Here is a 24,459-nt window from a genome sequence, read left to right on the forward strand (position 1 = left end):
ATTTGCACTGAATATCTCCTTCTTGGTCATGAAGTACCCTTCATGTAAACACTAGAAATCATTCTACTCATTACCAGTTCAAACTAGGGACATTTTTGAAAAGCATCTAGTTGGAGGATAATGTTAGTTCAATTACTATATTGGAATACATTTCAATTGCAAGATGCCATGTAACCAGTCTTACAGCAATTCTCACTGGATAGTTTTTTTTCACCAGTCAACCTTGAAAAAGTCTTCAGAATTTAAAAGTCAATAACAACAAGAAAGCTTTTGTGGGATTAGATGTTTCTTAAGATATCTCAATGGCTGTTTTATTCGTCTACACAACACAGTAATTTTCACTAGATCTCATACTTGCTGTGAAATCTATATTCAATCTGTACAGAGTTCATACACTATGATAATAGGCTATGGGATAACATTTTGTTTTGTTTTGTTTTTCTTTACTGTCTTTTGTAAGGAAAAAAAAATGGATGTGTTATTTTCAAAACTTTATTACAAGGAAAAATATCTTCTAAAGCTGTTTTTGCACCAATGGAGAAAAACATAAACCTTAAAAGATAGATGTGTTTTTCAAGATAGAGTACATGTTTTCCAAATCTTGTTCCACTTCATTGGCCTTCAGTCATTTGTTTTTCAATCTCACTTGTACTTCCTCAGAGTCACTATTAAGAGATTCATGAAAAATAAAATATACTCCCTGGGCCTTTCTGCTATTTGGTGCAGTGCTTAGTATAATATTTTTGGATAAAATTTGCTTTATATGTGACTTGATAATTTACTTCAGTAAGTGTAAAGAAAATACTTCTTGTACATTAAACTCCTGACTCCTCGGAAGTAACATTTCTCAATTATCCCTTTTTAACCCATTTAGAACATGATATCTCTTACTAAAATAGTTTAGAAAATATGCAATAGGAAAAATCTGTATGTGTTGGCTGACTTTAAGACCTGAAAGGATTTCTTTAGCTATGACTGGAAAATAATAATGGGAACCACTGGTGGAAATTCTACCCTTCACAGCTGGAAGTATTCCTATATGGGTTGAAGAGTTCAGTTGGCCAGGCTCTGGCTTGAGACTTGTGATTATTTTCTTGGTCACAGTCCTTCAGTATGACCTCAGAAATGCTATTTATCCCCTCTCCCTTCCTTAGTTTCTACTCTATCTTGTCTATTAAGCTTGTCAGTTTTGGGGGCTTTTGCAATACCTTAGGGAGCTTGATATGTTCCCTCAACACTGTTAATAGTAATAGATAATAGCTTCAAGAAGTTCTGAAAGAAAGTGGGGCAAGATTTATGAATGACGTTGGGTAGTCTGTTGTTTCATGTTCAGCAGGAGCACTGCCCACGTGAAGGGAGGAACCCACAATGGAGCAGGACTTGTGACCATGCTGGAGCAGCCTGTTCCTGAAGGACTGCACCCCGGGAGGCACCTGGAGCAGGGAAGAGTGTGAGGGCTGCTCCCTGGGGGAAAAAGGAGCAGCACAGACAATGTGTGATGAGCTGATGGCAACCCCCACTCCCTGTCCTCCTGTGCCCCTGCGAGGGAGCAGGGAGAGAAATCTGGAGGGAAGCTGAGACCAAGGAAGAGGGAGTGAGGGGAAGGTGAGTTTGAGATTTGAGTTTATTGTAATGATTGGCAATGAATTCAGTTGCCCCAAGTGGAATTGGTTTGACCCATGACAGTCACTGATGAATGATCTCTCCCTGCCCTTAACTCAACCTAAAACCACATAGGCTTTAGTTGTATTTTCTCTCCCCTGTCCAGCTGAGGAGGACAGTGATAGAGCAGCTTCGGGGGCTGCACCTCTCATCCAGCCAGGGTCAAACCAACATAAAGTGTTTTCTTTATTGATATTATTTTTAATGTTAATTTTTCTGAAACAAGAAAATTATATTTTTCAAGTTAGATCACTTCCCTATGATTTTTGTTGCAGTATGCAAATTAAAATGCATCACAATGTCATTTAAATACACCTTTCTTAAAATAGCATGCCTATCTCAAATCAAATGCAGATATGTCTTCATATAACACTGAAATACATTATCCCTCTGCCTTGTAATGAGTAGGTGCTTAACTCTCCTAGAAGAAACATGCAGCATTTTAGAATAAGAAGCAATGAATAATTTTGTCATCTTAATTTTAAGGAGTATTTGAGATGAGTATAAAGAAGCAGACTAATATTTTGTCAAAAGGTTTTGGCTAGCATAACCTTAGTTCCAAAGATGACATGTTATGATAACTATAAAAATTAGAACCTTCCCCCTTTCCTTTCTTATTGATTATTCAATCCCGACTAATTAATTTTATTTTTCCTTCATTTTCTCAATCATCTGTAAGAGTAGGCTCACTGTATGTGCCTACTCACAAGTATTGATCAAAGTTTGAAAGCATATTCCAGGTAAGCCAGAATTAAATTTGCTGGTTTTCTTCTCAAATATTTTTTTCCCTTTGTATCATTAACTGCATTTGTCTTGGTATCTGTTGTTCATTTATTTATTTATTTATTGTAAATTATTGCCTTACATTTATTGTCTGCTTTCTATCATAAACTGCAAAACTTATGTTTTGACTTTTAGCCCAGCCATTAAACGCCAGATTCAGGCAAAAACCTCAAGACAGAGGGGTTACCTGAGGTAAGAAAAGGTTAAAAAATTAAGGTGAAATTATAATTCCCTTCAACTCAGTGTCAAAATTCTCATGCAGAATGTTGAATTAAAGATTTTCCTGAAAGTGAAAATATAACCTCCCCAGTGTCATTTTGCTGTGTAAAGACAATGTCACTATAGATTAAAGGCAAACCTCACTTATCCTTCAAATATCTAATGAAAACACATTTCAGTGACACAAAAGCAATTTCTGCAAATCAGTACTGTATAATATTATAAGCTCTGCATTTAGTAATATGTGTGCTAAACTGCAGAAAATAATGGCTATATTACAGTGCAGGCTAATAAAAGTTGGCGCCTTTGCCTCTGCCTTCTGACAATGAGGGTTATAAGTCTTTTTAAACATAAGAAGTTTCAGTTTTATGATTTCCATGCACCTGGTTGATAAAAGACATGCATCAAAGTTTGCCTTCCACCTGTTACACATAACTTTGAAATCTCCCCACATGGAGAGATGAGCAATAATTTGTTCAGCCTTTCCAATGGCTTGGCAGTGTTAACAATCTTTCCTGGATTGCTGTCAAAATTCCTTGATATTTAAGACTTTGGACTACAAGGGGTGACACAGAAACAGCATGTTTTATGTTGGAGAAATAGGAGAGAAAGTATTTTAGCAATAACCTTATGAGTATGAGAATTGAAAGTTATATTTACATATTTCATTTTATTTTCCGCAGTGCTCAAAAATGCTGCACACCAAATGCTTCTGTAGTGAATTCCAATCAGAAACTGTGACTGATGAAGCTGTATATGAAGGGACTTTCATGACAGCGTGGTATGATCCAATTACAAGATCTCTCTGAATTAAAGTGCAAACAAGACCATATCAAGACCAGTGTCAACAGAGCAGATTTTATTTAAGAGTAAATGTGAGGTAGAGAGATAGAAATGTGAGGAGAGGGGGGAGGGGAGAAAAGAAAGAGAGCAAGAAAGAGAGAGATTAAGTACAAAAATTTCACCACTACATCGATCCCTGCAGAGTCCCACAGGTCCTTCTTTACCCAGTCTTCAGTGGTGGGTGTCCCAGAGTTCTTGTGGATTTACCACTTCTGCACAGTCCAAGCCCCAGATACCCATGGGATGTAGATGCCATTCTCACAACTTGGATTGGCATGTGTATTCTTTCCCTCAGTGTGCCACTGTGTGGATTTTGTGTCTGGATCAGTCTTATTTTAAGTTCCTTCAGTCTGCACAGTGGAATTTTGTCCAATGTGCTAATTCCAAATCTTCACCTACATCAGGCCCAGAGTTAATGCCTTCCTGTTTTGCCATCTGTACTTTTCTCAAGTTCCTGTTGTGGTGGCTTATCTTATCTGAACTTCCTTCTTGAAACATGGGACTAAATTCTTCAGCTCTTCACACAGACTCATTATAATTTTACAGAGTTATATGGAATTCTGGAAGAATATTCACACAGGATTTTGTAGAAAGATGTTCCACTTAAATGAAAAGGAAAAAAAGGAAAAAAGAAGAGGTAAAAATGTGTTGTCAAAACTAGAAGATATTCTCCTATGCAAATCATGCTAAATACATTTAATAAGGACTCTCTAAAAGTCTCATAAAATGTGAAAAGTGAAGCTGAAAATGAAATTAGATAAAAATATTACTTACCAAAAAGTACTTATTGTAGGTGGAAAACAAAGATAACTTTAAAGTGTATATCTTATGCAAATGATAGGAAAAAGTATGGAGGTATCTAAAATGCAGAAAAAGAATCTGTGGAAAATTCTACTTCTCCGTGCTAGGAAGAAGCAGATGTTTTTAGTAAAGTGCTTGAAGGAATAAAGTTTTAATATACAGCAATATATTTTGAAGAAGTTTTCAGTTTGATAAAAAAAAAAATTGTCATCCTGCCTTTGAAAAATCCCCCACTTTGCAGAGGAGAATCTTTCTGCTTAAACAGTTTGCACCCTGTTGTGTCTGTACAAATGACATGAATAAGCTGGGCTAGCTAGAAGAGGAAATGTTTCACTGATCATGGTTTAGGGCTTTGAGTTTCTCTCAGCACTTTTCTCTCATGCCATAAATATCTGAACGGAAAATATATTTAAGATAATAATCATGATAGTTGTGTCCACTAACAGGAAAAGAAAAAATGTGGCACTGAAATACAGGAAATTCTTCTTAATCTTCAGAGAAAAAAATCTTTCTTATTTAAGGGTTCTTTGCACAGGTTGGCCAGGGAATTTGTGGAGTCTATCCTTGGGATCATTCAAACTTCAGCTGAACGTTGTACTGGCCAGCAAGTTTTAGCTGATCCTATTTTCAGCAGAAGCATCAGACTAGAGGAAGTTTTCAATCTCAGCTTTCCAATCTCAGCTGCTGTGTACTCTAACACAGTTGCTTTGGATATGACAATATGTAAGATCCTTAGAACAGGAGGTCCTGTCCTAATCCTTTGGAGTCTAGCCAAAAGAAGCATCCAGTTTAACTATCCTAAAAAATACTCTCTATTGCTGAATTAGAATTATAGAATCTATGGGAATGTACACACGGCTGAAGAATGCCCATGAAGTTTCTTTCTAGGCCTGTCCAAGACAGTAGTAAATGAATATTGAATCTTTCTCCTGGCTAAGGGTGGAATGGTCAGAAGGGAGAGGAGAACTATTACATCCAGTTCCTTTAGCAGGTTTCCTTATTGCAAAGCAAATAACAAGGCAGCCTGAGTTTCGCCAAGCTCCATCCTGTGCCAATCAGTCAAGAGTGAAAGAATCACTAAAGCTCCATAGCAATATTGTTTTTTGCATATAGGGTTAGAAGAGTCCACATAATTGTCCATGTTAACTTCAGTAACAATACAGTTGAACTGTATCTTTGTCTATTTTTGTGTTTCTTGAGGGTGAGGGATCCCAATTTGTATTTTCAGGAATCTAAACTTTTTTTCATTTGATTGGATTAGTAACCCACTAACCTTGTGATTGCCACTGACAGAGACTCAAAGCTGTTCATGTGTGTTTGCACATTGTACTTCTCTGCTGGAAGAACAGTAGTTCACATGTGCTGAAAGTATATGTGTCATTCCAGTATCTGTCTTTACTGATCCCATTTAACCATTTTGACTGAGCAGCTCAAAGCCAGCATCTTCTAACTTCTTGGGCCACAAAAGAGTTTCATTCTCCTGATGTAGCTTCTCAAAAGCATGGGGTCTCAAAAGGCACTTATTGATCCCATTTCATCTATTTTTCAAGGGCTTTGCCTAGCCCAAGTTTAAGACCTTGAAACTGGAGAGTTTCTTTTGCTTTTGTCTGGTGAGTATTCCACCTCTTAGACTGACCTCACTGACAGAGCTTCTCTTGAAGTCAGCCAACTCAAGTCTTCTTTGGGTTTCAACTGGTTTTCTTAAATGTATCACCTGCACACATGCACATGAATAGATGGGATAAGAGGGGCTAGGAGAACACAGGGTTATGAGTGTTACATTAGCAAAAACCTAGGCACTCTGCACTAAAATGAGAGTTTTGACTTTCTGGGGCATATCCCTAAATTTATTTTGAAAAATAGTTTCCTGCTTTATACTTAATTTTCATTATGGTGAATGGTGTTAATTAATTGAAATTTTGAAATCTCTCAGGGATTGTGTACTACAGGGGTAAATTCATTTAAAAAAAGAATGGAAAAAAAAAAAAAAAGGCTCTTATTGAAAAATAGACACTGAAAGTTCAATGTTGGAATACATTTCAACAATTTTCCCCGAAGTCCCACATATGATAAATTCTATTGGTGTGATTGATCTTCTAATAATCTTAGGCAAAGAAAATAAAGGAAATCCCACAGAAAGGAAATAAAATATATAGATATACTTTTCTTTTAAGAAATTAAAATAAAGGAACATTTATCAAGCTTGGCAGAATCCTTTTGTACAAATTGAACATGGACTTAAAATTATCATTTTCCATCTCTCACCAGATAATAAAAAATTTTCAAACTGAAGTAACATTTAAAAAAGGATATATGTACCTTGAAACTATATTTTTCTGCTGAAGATAAGCAGCAGAACTGCTATCTATAATATAGTCAAAAGCAAAGTTTTTTACTATAACATTTGTACATGGATAACAATTTGGACAATCGAAATGTCTAGTTCTCTAGTAAAAATCTGTCTATCTTTCTGATTCATTTTTCTGCCCATATTAGCTAATTGAAGGACAATTTAGAGCACAAGAAAGCAATATGCAACTTCAAAAACATTAAGAAAATTATTTTATTTTCACACAATTCGGGACAGTGATACAAGACAAGAAGACAGTTGCAAATTAATTAAAGGCATTTTAAAATATCAGTGAAATCTATGTACAAGTTCAGTGTTTATTTTTCTTCTTTTACATGCTTTTTGCTTTAATATGAGCTTATTTCTTGGGAGAAAAATGAAGCAGAAGCCAAACTCTTGTGTTACTGCCTTTTTTTGGCATAAACCTAAGAAATTGGGAATTGCATATCTGAAAAGGGTGGGGTGGGGGTGGAGACAGGGACTGGAGGGGAATCAGGGAAAGGAGCATAACTGAGTAAACCAAATACTGAAGTGGAGCTTTGGGAAATTGGGTCTTATTTCCAATTCTGCTGCAAGGCTACTTGGTGACTGAAAGCAAATTACTTCACTCTAAGCTTTGGTTTCTTTATCTACAAACTGCAGATGCTGTCTTGCATTAATTTGTTGAGATTTATAGATGGAAAAAGGATTACTATAAGATTATTAATCTTTCTCACAAGACCCTGACTGCAGCTAAGTGACAGTTGATTGATGGGTTCTAGCAATTTATCATTGACAGCAGAGCACAGAGATACCCAAACAACAATGTGAAAGAAATATCCATTGTCAAAATTATAAATAATTGCTGAAAAAAATATTTAGTAATACTTGATGGAAAATCTGCTCTGAAAATGAACCGCCTTAACACAACATGTATAATACAGAAAAAAAATGAGTTATTACTGAACATTTGTTTCATCCTTAGAAATCAGAGACAGATGGGGCAAACATGACCATCATCAGATGCTGAAAAACTGTAGAATTCCCCAAACCCTTGGGATGTGTTTCCCATGCAGCACAATTGCAGGATTCTTTTTTAAAAGGAGAGAAAAATTCTAGACATAATTTTTTATCCATTATCTCAATTCTCATTGCATACATTATATTTCTATCCAAATATAATTCAGGTACTGTTGACAGTTTTGATACAATTCATTCATAGAGCACTCTTAGTTGCATGTAAAATAGACTCATTGCATGGAAGCTGCCTCAAGAGATTAAATGATTATTCCTTTAGTCCATGGCAGGATCCATAGAGAGCAGATGTTGGTTGAACTTGTTCTCAAAGACACCGCACAATGGAGAGTTCAAAAACTCCTGTGCACTTCAGTGACCCTTTGCTGTAAAAAGAAAACTATGCAGAACTTACATGTCAAAAAGTGGGGATGCCAAATCCAAATGGGAACACAAGGTTAATAAATGGAGAAAAAGGTAAGAAAAATATTTACTTTAACAATTAATTTTGTGAAATTCTTGGGTAAACTTGCCTGAAAATGTGAAGTATTAACTGAATATATGCATAACCAGTACATGCAGAAACACATATTTGTATTTATTCATTTACAATGGACCATTTTCACTAAAAGAGAAACAAAAAACAAACTTTAATTAAAAAATCTGCTTTTATTTTCCCCTAAGGGAAGAAGCCTGCTTTACATTACATGTGGAAAAATAGATTAAAAAAATTATTTTTACTGTAAATGTAATGCATCTCCGTACATTTTAATTTCATGAATTCCAAATCACTCCGACTTCTTAGACTTTAAATGTATGGTAAAATATTTGTTTTAGTAAGAATCGAGAGGCTTACATTTGACATGAAAATCTGTGGAGTGGAAATATGAGAAGCATTACATAAATAGGCAAATATTACGAGAGACAACAAGATGAAAAAGAAGCATATTTCATTTTTAACTTTGTTGATTATAGATAAGGTACCAGGTATATTCATATTTCAGAGCTGTTCCTCACTCATCTCCAGGAGTGATTTATGTCAACAAATATCACTGGCATGTTTTATGATTGAATGCATTTTGTTTAGCACAAGTTGGACCGTCTCTGTCTATGCACAAGAAAATCATGAGAACTAGAGATGATACATGTTGGGACTTGCATCAGCTCCCCTCTACCTCAGCAATTAAAGCTTGGCATTCACTGTGAGAGAGGGAATAGCTGACATCTGGACCCAGAGGGCAGTGAGCAAGTGGCTGTGAACAGCACAGTGATTCAGGACTTGCCTTTGAAAAGGGAGATCTGTTAGTTTGGCTCAAGGACTACGTTTTGAATTGGACTTTATAGGGTTTTCAGTGCAACAGAAACTATGGGGCAAAAACCAGAACTCTGAGCTGACCTCAAAAGCCACATTGCAAGGCTTCCTTTTGCTTGCTTTCCTTCTAGCCTCTGTAATCTTGTTAACCCCATAAATTCTGGTGCAACCCCAACAGACTGCATGAAAGACACCTTCTACTTGCTTAGACTTGCAGCTGCAGCATGATCTTAAAAGATCTGTTTGAAATCCCTCAGGTCAAGCAAAATGCATGACCTGTATGTCTTCTTCTCAGTAATTGCTCTAGTGAGCATCAGAGAGAATTGCATGATACTCTGAAACAGCCAAAATAGCAAGCACTAAGAGCTCAAGTATTTCTACAGTTTGTTCCTTTTACCCACTGATAGCCACTTAGCTTGCATGTTTCTTGAGCACCAGACTTTCAGGAGCTTTTCTAGGTGTCTCATTCTCTTCGTCTGCATCATCTTCCTCTAGCTAAGATGGTGTTGCTAAGCCTGGGGCACCCCAGGGGCTTTTGCAGATGCTGCTCAAGCACACTTAACTGTGCCCAGGGGATCAGAAGTGAGATAAAGAGGCAGTGCCTTGTTGTGCTCTGTAGTGTTTCCCAGAGTCTGCAGGGTACCCTGTGGCACCCGCCTGCCCTGCAGTACCACCATGGTTCACCCTCTCCTCCTGTCATCCTTCAGTCAGGGACAGGTGAGCATTGATTCCTCAAGTCATGGAATTGCATCCTCATGAGCATTGGGTCAGAAGGGGCTTTTAAAGACCATCTTGTTCTTACCCCCTGCTGTGGGCAGGAACATCTTTCACCACATCAGATAGCTCAGAATCACTGATGTTTATCTTATTGGTATTTTTATACTGGTGGAACATGGGGGAAAATTGTTTGTCAGTTGTGGGCGGAAGATACTGTACATAGAAAGTGCCAAATGAACCTGGAACAGAAAATCAAGCTTCTACATTGTTGCAATCACTTGTGTGACAGAAATTAGATTGTTTTTCAAGTACTTGTGTATTTTTATCTTGTTCTTGTTCAACTCTTTTATTTAGTCTTTTTTTTTTTTTTAATATTATTTGTATGACCATTCAGTTAGGCCCCAAGTTATGTGTATGTGTGGGATGGTGCTCATAAATATTTAAAGATCTAGTTGTTTGCTAGAAATTAATTCCTTTCCAGCTACAACACTAAACAAAGTGAAGCTGTCACAATGTGAAAACCTCCTACACTGTGTAATACTGTTCTGCCATGGCCATTATTGTACTTTGTCTTCTATATCGTACTGAATCTTTCAAAACCCAAGATTTATGTGATTTCATGTGGTATAAGATGCGATATATGTTAGCAATTTTAAAATACGTGTTTTAGATAATCTGGTAGAGCATATCTCTACAAGGGCTTCAAAGAGAAAAAAAATTAAAAAATATGTTCTGCTAAACCAAACATCCTACCAAAGCCCCAAACCAGCATATTAAAAAGCACAGAGAGGATTTATATAACCCACACTTCTTGTTATATATTGTTTCTTCAAATTAAAGTAATTATGCTGTTACAGTCAGCAGTTAAAATGAACATAAAATTGTTTAGAAGCCAGTGGAAGCTCTCCAGGTACAACAATTAATGGGTTCTGTATTATATTTACCTGTCATTAATGCTTATAGCACAAGGATGAATTAAAGACACACTCATACCAGAATTAAAAATAGACAAAACAACCTGATGCCTTGCTCTCCTCCAGTTGCAAGTTTAAATATGAGAAATACAATAATCCAATGTCAAATATTTTACTAAACTACAAAAAAAATCATTCTGTTCCTATTCATTTACAAACAATATTTGTTGTGTGGAGGAGTAAACTACTGAATTTTCTACAGAGGCAGCAAACTAATTTTAAATACAAGGGTTTGTTTGTTTTGTTGTTTTGTTTCTTTTTTCCCCCATATAGTGTAGTAGGATAAGTTTCATGCTAATAGCAAGGAAAGAATTAGTTACAAAAGTGCACCAAAGAACAATGTTCTTGTAACAACTCCTATTTCTGCTTTTGAAACAGAACTAATTCTATTAAATTGTTATTTAAATTTGAAATATACTGTGCTCATTATTCTTTTATATACTTGGAAATCTCAGTGCGTTAGTTTTCTTTAATTGTTTTGTCCTCTTACAGTGAAATTCAGTTCACAGTAGCCACTTAGTGTTATCCATTCGTTTTTGAGTCTTTTTTTCTAATGATGGTGTTGAGAAAGAGTGTCTTATTTGATTTCATCCTAAAATTTGTGCTAAAGATACATCTGATGTGTACCTGTGACAACAGTGATATGGCTACAATTAGGCAACATGAATCTCATTTTATGACAGCCTTTAAGACAGGGTTTCTCTGTGACTGACTAAAGGACACAAATGAGCATGCAAAAAATAAAACTACACCTTCAAATTCCCTCCCTGTCCTCCCTTTGGATAAGTTCAGCAGTACATCACAACCCATCTGAGTTCTCAGATGAGCAATGCAGGCTACTTTTCCTGTCTTTATTACTGACTGGTTTGCTCCATAAGAATACTGACTCAGAAATGACTGGTTTTTAGGAAAAAGAAATGTTTCCAGGGCTTGTGCCCTCTATTTGGCAAAGAGAGGCAGAAAGAAAAAAGGTGTAAAGTGTCTCTTCTTTATAAAACTCTAGGTTAAGATGTTTATTTTTAAAAGCAAAACAACTTTTTGACTCGCTTTTGCAGAAGCCATGCTGTAACTACATACAGGGTAGAGGTCTAAGGGGCAGTAGATTTTAGGGGGGTCAGAGACAGGAAGGGCACAGTAGCCCGGGCTCTGGGGTAGGGTCTCACTGTTTATCATCCAAAGAGGTAGAGCAGAAATGACATTGAACATTGACATGGTTTGTTATATTTTAAAAGAGAAGCTGCAGGCTACACATGAAAAAACAATAAGCTTTAATTTCTTCACTAAATGTATTTATTTTTTGTATGTTTATTCAATATTTATTTTTGATCTGTATCAATTTTACCTACGAGTACTTCATCTTCTCTGTCAGAATACCAGCACAGTATGCTGAGCTATTTTCATCTGTTATGTGGACTGAAGCAATGTGACCACTGAGCAAAGAAATATGTTTCAGATTTTGTGTGAGAAGTACATGCATGACATTCACAGAAGCAACATTAAGATGTTGTATTAAGATCTTATTGGACAATAAAAAAACCCCACAGAAATTATTGGGCTACACATTGTCTTTCAGCAGGAAATATTTCTCTTAGAAATTTATCCAAACACTAAACCAACATAAAATGGGATGTGGAAGTTTGTGGAAAGGGATGTTCGTGGAAAGGGATGTTCATTGAACAAATACAGTCAATTTTCCCAGGGATATAATGAAGTATTTGTCAATGTGCAGCTCACAGTTAAAGGCACAGGCTTGTACCTGCAAAGCTGTAAAAAGTAAAAAGTCCCACAGCAGAAGACATAGCTAATCTTCCTAATCTATGCTGCTATGAAACTGATCTCCAGATGAGTTCCAAGATAATAAATGAAATCTGCTGGGATTGATACCAGTTGTTCTTACCATATCTGCCTAAATTTATACACCTGCACTTACACTCTAAGCCAGGGCAAAACAACCCATCCATAGCACTGTGGAAAGTCAGTGTGTCCTTCTGTGAACATCAACTATGCTAAGCCAAAATCAATGTAAACCTTCCTTTTGGGGAATAAGGAGATAAATGTAGACTCTACTCACTATCTCTACTCTGTCTATCAATAAATGGTCTTGGAGAAGTTGTGTCTGGCACTGAAAAAGGGAACAGAGAATACTCTGTACTGCAAGCTCCACTGTGACTATTTTCATCACACCCATTCATACTGCCACATAAATTACAGAGAATAAACCTGAGTCCAGCTCCAGAAGATTTTGACCTGAACTCCATGAAGTGGAGATGATGCAGCTGGCTGTGCTGGTCAGCCAAAGAAGGGAACCACATTTGCCTGTCCAGCTGACCCCAAAAAGGTATCTTTCACACAGGTGCCAACATCCAGCACAAACAGATTTTCAGAATACAAGAGATTTTTTCTGTTTTCAGTACTTGCCATGTTTTATCTTAGGAATAGCAAGTGGACACTTCACAATTGGTACAGGTGGCCAGGAGTGTCCAAAGTCAAATCTTTCTGAGTGCCTAATGAAAAGAAGTTTCAAATCTTATTTGTGTGTATTAAACTGTGCTATTTTCTCCATTTTTCTTCTCAGACTATATTAATAAACCCATGAAAGTACATTAGACAGTATTGTTTGTTTTTTTTTTTACAACATGCTGCCTTTTTTCACCAACCACCACTCCAAACACTTCGTACTCAGCATGAACAAGCCAAAAGCTTCTCCCTTGATCACACCAACAACTTCACCTGGTGAGGAAGCTGAAGGAAAGCTTCTTCGAATATTAAATATCAGAATCCTTTTAAATAAATTTATGTTTGATTTTTTTGGGAAATTATATGGTGGATATCAGTGAGTCATTGTGAAGCTTAAACAAATTAAGATTATGTTACTGTAAGAATCCCTGCTTCTGCTTCTAGTAAAATTATTGAGTAAACACATCATGGACAGTGTCAGAAACATGCATAAATGGCTCAAAGGGACAGAAAGCGAGAAAATCTTAATCTAAATCTTGCTTCTTTTTGTCATCTTACCACTCTAATTCTTATTATAGGTGCTTCTATATCTGCAATGATTGTCAGTCCATGAATAGTCAGTTAAACAAACAATTTCAAATAAACAACACGAATTTTCAAATTGTCATTTGGCATCCCAGCGGAGCTCTCTGATTAACAATATATATCTTATATATGGGGAAATATGGGGAATATATGTCGGCATGGTGAACAGTCAATAAACAAAAATGTACTTAATAATAATTGCTGAGAATAATATGTGCATTTCAGATCTGTTTCAGAGTATTGCACATCTTGAGAAATTAAGAATCAACTGATAGCTGTGACTGAATACATTACAACAATAACAACAAAATACATTCCAATAATAACAACACGAATACACTAGGAGGGAAAAGGGAAAAAAAAACCATTGAACTAGGAAGTCTAAGCTACTCTTCTTAATTCAGAGGTAGGATTGATATGTGGAAACTGTTGATTCCTAGTGTCCTGCTCAACCTATTTTTACTACCCAGTTATGAACACATTTATTATTTAATTTGTTCTCATATTATCGATTTTTTTTTAATATAATACTTCCCATATCTTGGAACCTGGTGATTTAGTGAATTTTATATAGAACATGATATAACATGAACTTAAGGTCATTTTTTTTTCTGTGAATTTAGCATTGTTTCAATTGTCTTAATGGGTCTATCTACAGCACATGAACTTATAGTTTATGAGCTAAAGAACTGTGTCATGTATTAAATAATTTCACCCAACTTTGATTTTATTTATTAAGCTAATTTGCATTGGAAAATATCAATTTTCAGTTGTAAAATCTATTCCACAATATCAGTTAATTCAATTCTTGAAGGACTCCCTAATCTATAGTCTATTCAAAGCAACTTCAAACAGGATATTATAATTTCTTATCTGTGCTAGTAGTAGAAAGCTTAAAACACAAAGATTTACATTAGAATTTAGCACAATTGTCTAATGGTAATAACTGAACAGCAAAGGTCTGACATGACCTATCTGAAAATGCTGTGTGGCTTTTGTCACCAAAGATCTTTAACGGGAAGAGTATTAGCTAAGGATAATCCTGTCTTGGGGTAGGAGGTAGACTGGATGATTCACCAAAAGCCCCATCAAGCTCTCTTTTATGAGAGAAAAGGAAAGGAACAAGTTGCATCATGTATTATCTGACATTAGCCACTTTAAAAATGTGAAGAGCAAAATAAAAAGAGATAGCAAACTCTTTCAAAATAATACTGCTAAGAAGAATTTTTGGTGCAGAAAGCCCTATCGACCTTAAAGGGAAGGATAGGCTAATAAAAAATAAATAAAAAAAAAAGAATCAACAACAACAACAAAAAAATTGATCATGATGGAATGGTTGGATAGATTGAGTATCATGAATTTAAATTAGAATATGATAAAGTGTTATAAGCAGAAACTCTCTCTGGAAGGTGTACTAAATTTCACCCACTTTATCCATGCATAAACACATCTTGACCTCACCTCTTGAATTTCTTAGAAGGCTGATATAAAGCTTTGAAGTGGGACAGCATTTGGGTCATGAAAAAACAGAAAAATATTAAAAATGTGGGAAGACAGCTTCTCTCAAGAATGAATATTCACAGCTCTGAAGACAGAAAGTAATTGCTAGTTGAGCGTGGCTTTGTATTTTTAACTTCAGAATGAAGGAAAGAAACAGGAAAATGTATTTTGCATTTGATGAACACTTATAGGACTCTTACAAGTATCAGCACAATCTATAGCCATGATAATAGGTATAAACTTTCTTTGTTGAGAGAACTCCCTAGTAACCTCCATGGTGTTTTCACAAGCTCTTTGTATTTATTTTTAGCAAACCTGTATTACTGTTGGTTTTTTTTTCCCTTCCACAGGAAGGCAAATCTTCACTCATTGGATATGTTTTTAAAGCCTTGCAGAAAAAAATTCAGGTTTTCTTTATGAGAGAATTTCTTCACAGACATCTACTTGGTCAGACCCCTCAGCCAGAGAAAGCGATCACATCTATTTTAACTCTGCTGGAGTCGTGCTGTTACACATTCAGGATTTTCTTCACTCTCACTGGAGAGACCGAGTGGAGGAACTTCCTTTGAAATATGTTATAAAGTTTCTGTAACTTTCTATCTACTCTTTTCCTTCATTATTAATCTGCTTTTTCTGTCCTTTGGATCTCAGCTGGAATCTGAAAGACAAACAAACAACGCTGCAAAGAATAGTGCCCAATAAATCATTGGATAGTGTGACACAATATTTGGAAGGAAGCTGGAGAAAGTTCTACATATTGTACTTAGATAATTCTTCCTTGATGAAGAAAAAATCTGTACTACCTACTGTGTCATTTTTATCCTTAACGTCACAGATTCCCTCATAATTTAGAGCTATTAAAAAGAGAGATGGGCAACTCAGTCTTTCATATTAATCTCCATGCAAGGCATTTTAGGAATTATTTATTTTAAATTAGGTGGAGAACCTAGAAAAATGGCTTGTCACTTCTGGAAGAACAGTCTTGTCAAGGAGAAATTTCACTTTTCTTATAGATGCTGTTGTAGAATACATTTTGGAGGTGACCTGGATGTGGAGCCAGACAGGAAGATAAAGATATCTATCATCCACTTACCCAGCTTCTGCCCAGAACCCTATAGGGAGGTGGTTTTTTTTGCCCACAGAAAAAAACCAGAAACTATATTTCATTGAAGCTTTATTTCTCCTTTATCTCAAACTATTTACCTTTCCTGCCATATATACACTGAAAGTGCCTTGTCGTCCAGCCAGATTCTTCAGATCTCCTGTCTGGGATTTTTATGACCCATGGCTGATGTTGTCCCAAAAGCAAGTTCAGCAGAAAAATTTATTACACAAACTTCTATTGCCTGGTGGTATGTGAGGGTACTTGTATTCTGTTTTGTGGGCAACTTTATCCATTGCATTTTTTTCTCAATGATAAAGCTAATCTGAAAGTTTTTGTTGTTTTTTTTTTTTCCTAAGGAACCTCTAGAAGGTGCTAGTACCTGTCTATTTAATACCTGGTAGCAGCTCATTCTCTTGCCATATGCAGTGGGTTTTGGCCTCTGCATATTTTTTCAGGTTGGGGCAGGGTGGAAACTGGTCATGAAGCTCTGAAGTTTATATAGAACAATTTTTTTGCAGGAATGTGATTTTTTTTTAATTAACATCTTTGTTTAAAAACTCTTTCCAAGGAAACAGCATAGGCAGAGCCTTCTAATTTGCATTTATCTTTCTTCTGCTAATACGAAGCCTCATACAGAAGCAGCCAAAAATTCTTTGACAGAAGAAGGGCCCAAGCCCATTTCACAACATTGTAATATATAAATTATCCTTTGGTTACATGATAATATTACCATATTTTAAGGGATATTTTGTCATTACCTGTTATAGCTGCAACACTCTAGAGTAATGCTGTGCATATTTTATTTTTGAAACATCTGTTGAGTATTGATTTACAACATTTTTTGGGGCCTCTGACATATTTGGAGATCAGGTATCTTAATAGACTGCAAATAATATCCTCAGCATTTGTAAATACATACATTCAAAACCACTTATTAGGAAATTGCTATAGACAGTGTTATTTGTCAATATGGTTTTTGAAAATTATTCAGAAATAATTATTTTCCTGGCTTCAGCTCGTAAAGATTAAATATGTTTGCTTTTTGAGTTCATATATTTGCATTTTAAGTAGTTTATAATGGACACTTCTTATTGTGGAAGTCACATAATTTTAAGGAAACATAGCTGAACTGGCTTCTAAAAGACTATCTTGTGTTTACCACAGTGAGGACTCTGACTTGATCAATGTTCTTTCTTTGCTAGTGTGCTTCATTACTTGCTTTTAGAGGGTTTTTTTTTCTCTTTTCTTTTTTTTCTCCCCTCCCCTGTAGTTTTCTGAAGAGATCAGAAAAAGATGCTGTGGTTACCAAAGAATTGCATCCTTTATAGGTATAGTGGGTGGAGGGTCCCAGTCACAAATCCTGCAGGAGTTCTGCTGGCAGGCTGTTCTGTTGCTGGCTGTTCTGAATGCTTTTGTTCTACCCTAGTTGTTTATCAGGAGAATTGTTTGTTCTAAGTTTGATGTCAGTGTTTCATAGGTTCACCCATTTTAGCTGAAAGGGGCAGCTCCTTCATTGTCTACCTGAAATTTGGGCTGTGCGTTTTCCTTGCTCTGCCACCTCTTATGTAAATCCTTCTATGGTGAATATGTTTTTAGTTAAACTATAATTTGCCTCTGCTTAGTTGCAATGCACTTGAATAGAACTGAGAAAGCTTTTTTCAGGCTAGAGCAATCATCCATACACCATTCTCTATTTGGCCTTCAATTACCTGTTTGTTTTTATTTTGCTAACTTGTCCAAGTACTTTCTGCTACTGCACGCTCTATAAACCTTTTATTTTTCTACACTACTTGCATTTATGCAAACTCTTATCCTTCAGCTAACTGGTTGTGTCCTCAGTGTTATGAATTTCTTTTCTTCTCTTGTCTTTCTCCTCTGACATAATGGTCTTTAGGCTATAATTAACCTAGAGGTAGGACATTTTTCATCACAGTTTTCTCCATACCTACACAATTTTGCATTTGCATACTGTTATCACAACTTTATACTTTCAAATTTTCTTCTGCACAGATTTTGATATCTTGCCCCCTTTATCATGTTTTCTTTGTGCTTCTCTATGAATTATCTTTGTGTTTATTCCCCTTGTGCTTTACATAAAGACACAACTTTTTTCTGCTTTGTCCTGTGTCAGCAGCTTTCCGAGAAATTACTGTGAGAGCTGCACATTCTTATTCAGGATCTCACTATTAATTTATGTTGAATTATTTGCTCTTTTTAACACTAGTCAATAATTTTTTATATTTTGTCCACATAAAGGAGTACTGTTTTTCCCTGGATTCTTGCTTACTGTTTTCAAAAATCTGTCTATTGCACACACATATCATATTTTGGACTAAAAATGCTTTTACTATTTTTCTGTACATCAGCCACCTCTCCACACAGGCTGCTGACAGAGGAGATACTTTTGATTGTTGCTTACTATGCTTTTTAGGCAGACAAGACATGCAAACACACAAGTATGTTGCAAAAGTTGTTGCACTCAGAAGTTTTCTATATTCAAATGAATTTCAAATAAAATTTTTCTAATTCAAATAGGAATTCCAATTCAAATGAGAATTTTCTAATTTAAGTAAAATTCACATGAGGCAGGTAGGAGGGAGAACATGTAAATATCTCTACAGGACAGAGAAACAGGCAAAATCAGAGGCCTAGAAAGCAATAATTTAAAAATTACCCCATGCTATTCCTTCAATACATAGGACTGAAGACACTAAAGTCTGTCATTTAAATGACATTCTGACATAAAAACTATAATAGACAGGTAGGAGAACTCTTAGTATCCCCTGGCTATTGGATTTCTCACCTTTCTGGGAATAAAAGCATCTGCCAAGGCCACGATTATAATGTTTGTGCTGCCTTAGGGCAGCACATTGGTTAGGCATTGGAAAAGGCAGCAATTACAAACAAATCAAAAATTGAAGAAGGTTATCATCTACTTCAACTTTATATGTGGAAGTGGGTCTTCCAACAGATTTGGATCTGTCTTGGACACAGCAGAAGGAATAGAGATTCTTAAATTTTCTTTTAAACAAGTGAAAAATGCAGCAATGTTTGGACCCAGTTTTATCTCTCCATGCTTGCATTCTCTGTCTTTGAACTGAACAATGTTTGCAGCTGGTACACTGCCAGTGTTTATTTTAGAAAGATTGTATCACTTTGTCAGGAGCTTAGTCAACTGTTAGCTAGTCACACAATTTAATGGTTTATATAAAAAAAATAGAAAATGAAAGAGATGTATGAGTTTCCTCCTAAAAGTTTATTTTTTCCTATCAGGAATAAGTGAGAGAGGGAGCAGAAGAAATTTGGATCACTTCAGAAATGTTCCTTTGCTTTGTTTTTTCCATTATTTTGTAATGTAGCCAACATACTATCTCTATGACTTTAACAGCACTCTATCATCTTTAAAGCCAAGCAAATAACAGCTGGTCAATGGAAGTTTAGCTGTTAAAAGGAGAAACAGTTGTGTGCTGTATGTGGAAGCAGTGCCCCTTCTTTTAAAACACACAGAACCCTCTGGATCAGAGATGCCAGATGCAAGTCCAGGTGGCAGTGAACTTGAAAGCTTATTTGCATTAACAGCTCTGCCTGTACCTCAGGGATCTTAAGTTGCACAGATCACATTAAAGCCTTGCTGAATGGCAGTGTCTGCTCCAGCTTCCAAGGACATCATTCTATTCAGTGAAAAGGGAAGATGTAAGCCAACTTCATTCAAGGTGTGTTTCTATTTTCAGATGTTGAGCTGACACACTTATACTGTAATGCAAGTTTGAGGACTAAGCAGTACCTTTATAGAGGTGAATCAATTATTCAGGATCCTAAACAGTGCTCAGATATCCATTATCTTTATTAAAAAGTTGCAGAAGAGAGATATAAACAGTCAAAAGGAGATAATGATTATGCTGCAGGCCTATTTCTACAGAAGGCCACACTTGTATGTAATATTTCTATATTTTTTTTCAAGTAAGGGTCCAAACAAGAGAGGACAAGATTGCCTGGAGACATCACAGTAAACTGTTCAACTCCTTTAAGAGTCATCACTTAGACTGTCTTCCTCTGTGAGGTTAATGAAAATTTTTCAAGATAGTCAAAAAGAATTTATAGATCTGGAATCTGACAGCATTTGAAGTGTCAGAAAAGAACTGGCTTTGAAAGAAGGATGAAAACAAAATTTTCTGTTTTCCAACCTGCCTTATACAATGCTTCAATATTACAGTCCTCACCACAGAAATCCTCATAAACCTTTTGTGCTGAATTTTGCTGTCCTATTTTGTTTAAGCTGTTTGTATTTACCTTTGAACATCCAGATTATAAATGCATGTGAAGATTCATACACGCTATTTTCACAAGAAGTTATTTAATAGTAATAAATAGAAGAGTACCTTTTAGAATGAGAAGGACAAAATGACATTGATGTGCTCTTTTCTTCTGTGGGTTCTAATTTTGTGGAAACAATTTTGTTCCTGCAATTTAGGTTACTTTAAGATGTTTGACAAATCATAAGGCAAGATGAATAAGTCAGTTAAACTGCAGGCAGAAATAATTGTGGGCAGGAGTAGCAACAGCTGCCCCTGAAAGAGGAAAGTAAAAACAAACAAAAAAAGGGGTTTACTTTAAAAATTTTTAAATTCCTGGTGCTTTTCTTGTGTCTTTAGAATATTTTGACAGCCTTAAAGGTATTATTATTATTTGGAACAAGTTTTCTTTGAAGAAAAAAATATTCTTTTTCTTAAAGAGAAATGAAGCCACATGGAAATGTTTTCTAATTATTCAACCTAAAAAGAGCCAAATTCTGAAATGTTTTTGTAACTCCTGGGGTTCTGCACCTAGTGTCCTTTCAGAAGGTTTTCAAAGTGTTCTTGTAAACTGAAAGGAAGTTTCCTATTAAGTCCTCTGCATCTCAAAAGAACCTGAGAGCACAGAGTGTTCACTGCAGCGTTATCCCTCCTAGAGCCAGTGACAATTGCCTGCTGGTGGCTGGGGATGTGCAGGGTACACAGAGACCAGTACTGGCTCTGGCTCTCTTTGATATTGCCATCAGTGGTTTGGTTAATAGTAGACATGCCAGATTTTAGAGAGGATTTACTAACTGGGGAGAAAGTGGTTCAACATGGCTGAACTCCCACTCTGTGTGACATGTGTAGACATGGAGACTGGGCCAACAGGAGCCTTGTGAGGTTCAAGGAGGTGCTCCCACTTTCACACCTGGGGCAGATCACCCCACAGAACAGCATGGGCTGAGGGGAGCCTCCTGCTGACTCTGCTGTGGACACCGTGCTGAATACAAGGCAACAAAAGTCCATTCTCATTCCACAACCCAAACTTCTTACAGAACTGTGTTAGAAAAAGGATAGCAAGCAGACTGAAAGGAGTTATCATCCTGTTCTGCTTCCATTAAGGATGGGTGTGGAGGAACTGGTGAGGGCCCACTGGATGGTACTGTGGAGGGAATCCAGACCATGAGAAAAGAGGCTGAGGAAGCTTAGCTCACATATTCTGGTGACAAGAGGGACTAAGGTCCTCCTAATTACAACCTACATCTACTTGAAAGGAGTGACAGAGATGATGAAGAGGCAGATGCAACAGCAAAGACCAAAGCCACATGCTGCTGTTTATGACATTGAGATTAAATTTCAGGAAAAATTTCTTCACCACAAGGGTGGTGTGGCACTTTGACTTAGAAGAACCAGGGTCTCTACCTCTGCAGGTTTCCAAGATGCACCTAAACAAAGGCATGACTGACCTAGCATTCATGGGAGTTCTTACTTCAAGAGGAAGGCTAGACCAGATGACTTGCAGAGATCCTTTTTAACCAACGTGATTATGTAAAACCAGATGTTTCACTGTTATATAGGAAGAGCTACATTGTAATAGCTCTAAAAAGCTCTTTGATTACTGATGTTGAGCTATGTGTATTAAAATACCATAACCATTGTGAAATACGACTTAAATATTTATTAAAATTCATATATAGAATAAAAGCAATGATTTTTGACACTTGTCCAAGAAATGTTTACCCACTAGTTACTAACTGCATTTTCAAGAAGTAAATGAAACAAAGCGTTTCTGACAATGTTCTTCTGAAAACTTTTCAGCAAGGCTTCACCATGTTTTTGTAATGCCACTTTGAGGCTTGGTTTCTGCTCGAGGCTTGATTGTGTGATAAATGACAGCTTGACAGAGATGCATAGCTACTAGTGATTTTGAAAGCTCCATTTAGTTCTCATTATATACTGGGTGCATCACTTTGGTTTTATTGGACTTTTCAGGAAAGGGCTACACCATCATTCTTTAATTCTAAATAGAAATGGAAAGCCGTAAATCTCTATATGGAATGACAGATTAAAAAACGTGTTCACTTCTTCAATTCACTTGGCAAGCACACATTTCAAAGCTGAGAAAGTAAGAGAAGCAGCAGGTCAAACCACTAGCAGTTTTGATGATTTTTCATCCTGGAGAGGTAGACAGAGAGGTTTTAACCCCTAATGAAATACTTCAGCACACTTGTGCAGCTTTATTACCATACGTTTGTACAGGTAGCCTCAATAGGAAAAAACTCATTTAAGCTCATATAATCTAATGTTGAAAGAAATAAAGCCCATTCCTTTCACTACTGGTACATAATATGAAATGCATATGCAACAAAAAATCCATTTCTCCTCTGACCTTAGCCCGTTGGTTGTAATTTGAGGGCTTGAAAGGTTAGTTCAGTTGGAGTAAGAAAATTGCAGACATCAGTCAAAGATACAATTTCATGTAACTTTATTTATTTAAATAAAATACACAAAGTGCTTTTCCCCAAACACAGCATGAATAGAGGCAAGCAGCTCTACAGCTCTTAATTATCCACCTCTGCATCTCAAAGTACTACCCACCCACAATGCCCCATCTCTTTGCTTCTTTCTGGCCCATTTGCAGATTTCTGTCTGCATATCCCCCATTTTCAGCTGACAAGTTAATCCCTCCCTAACAGAGACAAAGTTGTATTGCCCTGCATGACAGTCCCTCAGAGATCCTTTTTCCCTACTGCTACCACCAGGTGCCTTCATGGCATAAAGAAGCTTCATTATTTGGAGTTTTTTAAACCTTTCATGAACATACTGGCACACTGGAAGAGGCTGCCCAGGGTAATGGTTAAGTTACTATCCCTGGAGGTATTTCAGGGATGTGCAGATGTGATGCTTAAGGACATGGTTTAGGGGTGGGCTTGGCAGTGCTGAATTAATATATGGACTCAATGATTGTATAGGTATTTTCCAACCTAAACAATTCTATGATTCTATGTAATTTTATCTTATAAATCAGGATACCTATCGTACTTTATTTTTATTAGTACTATTGCCCTTGAATTTTGATCAACTTTGTGATAATACCTTATTTTGATCTCCTGATGTAAGATCCTTTTTCATTGTAAATAATAATTTATTTCATATTGTCCCTTAGATTTAAGAACTCTACTGAGAAAAAAATTAAAAACTTGAGTGTCAAAGTGAGAAACTTGGTTTTATAGAAGTGGCAAAACAACCTCAGAAATATATCTTTTTTATGTGAACAATCCTCAGTTAACTAAATAGACTTCAGCAGCACAGCTTTGTTAATACAATACTTGCACATCCAAATAAATAAATAAAATTCATTATAAGGTTTTGATTTATATTGTTCAGTTCCTGTAAGCTGTTTTGTTAGCTGTAGAGAGCAGGGAAAGCTAACAGGTAGTTATTAACTAAGAACATTATTAACTAAGAACAATCTCCTAACTTTAGGACCTATTTAGAGTAGTGATTGATTTTGTAAGGAAGGAGCTAGGAGGAAAGAAAAAAATCATCTTTTAATCACTTAGTGAGGAAAAAATAAAGAGGTGGTTCTTCCTCCACCCTTAGACCAAGACCAAAGAGATCACTGAACCCAACATTAGAGCTTTGTCATCTGTCTGTTCTAGAATGGCTGGAAACCGTGACATTACTCATTAATCTGATCATCTTATTTGAATTCCTCAAAGTCAAACTAGTTAATGACATGAAACAGTTTATGTCAACTGGAAATTGATAAATATTTTGAAGGATTTGGCAATTTCTGTAAATTTCACAATCCATAAAACCATTGAAGCATTTCTAGGAAAATTCAAAAATTTTAGTCTATGGAGAGTCATGTAAATATCTCA

The sequence above is a fragment of the Prinia subflava genome, chromosome 2 (assembly GCF_021018805.1).
Source record: "Prinia subflava isolate CZ2003 ecotype Zambia chromosome 2, Cam_Psub_1.2, whole genome shotgun sequence".
In the NCBI taxonomy this organism is placed as follows: Eukaryota; Metazoa; Chordata; class Aves; order Passeriformes; family Cisticolidae; genus Prinia; species Prinia subflava.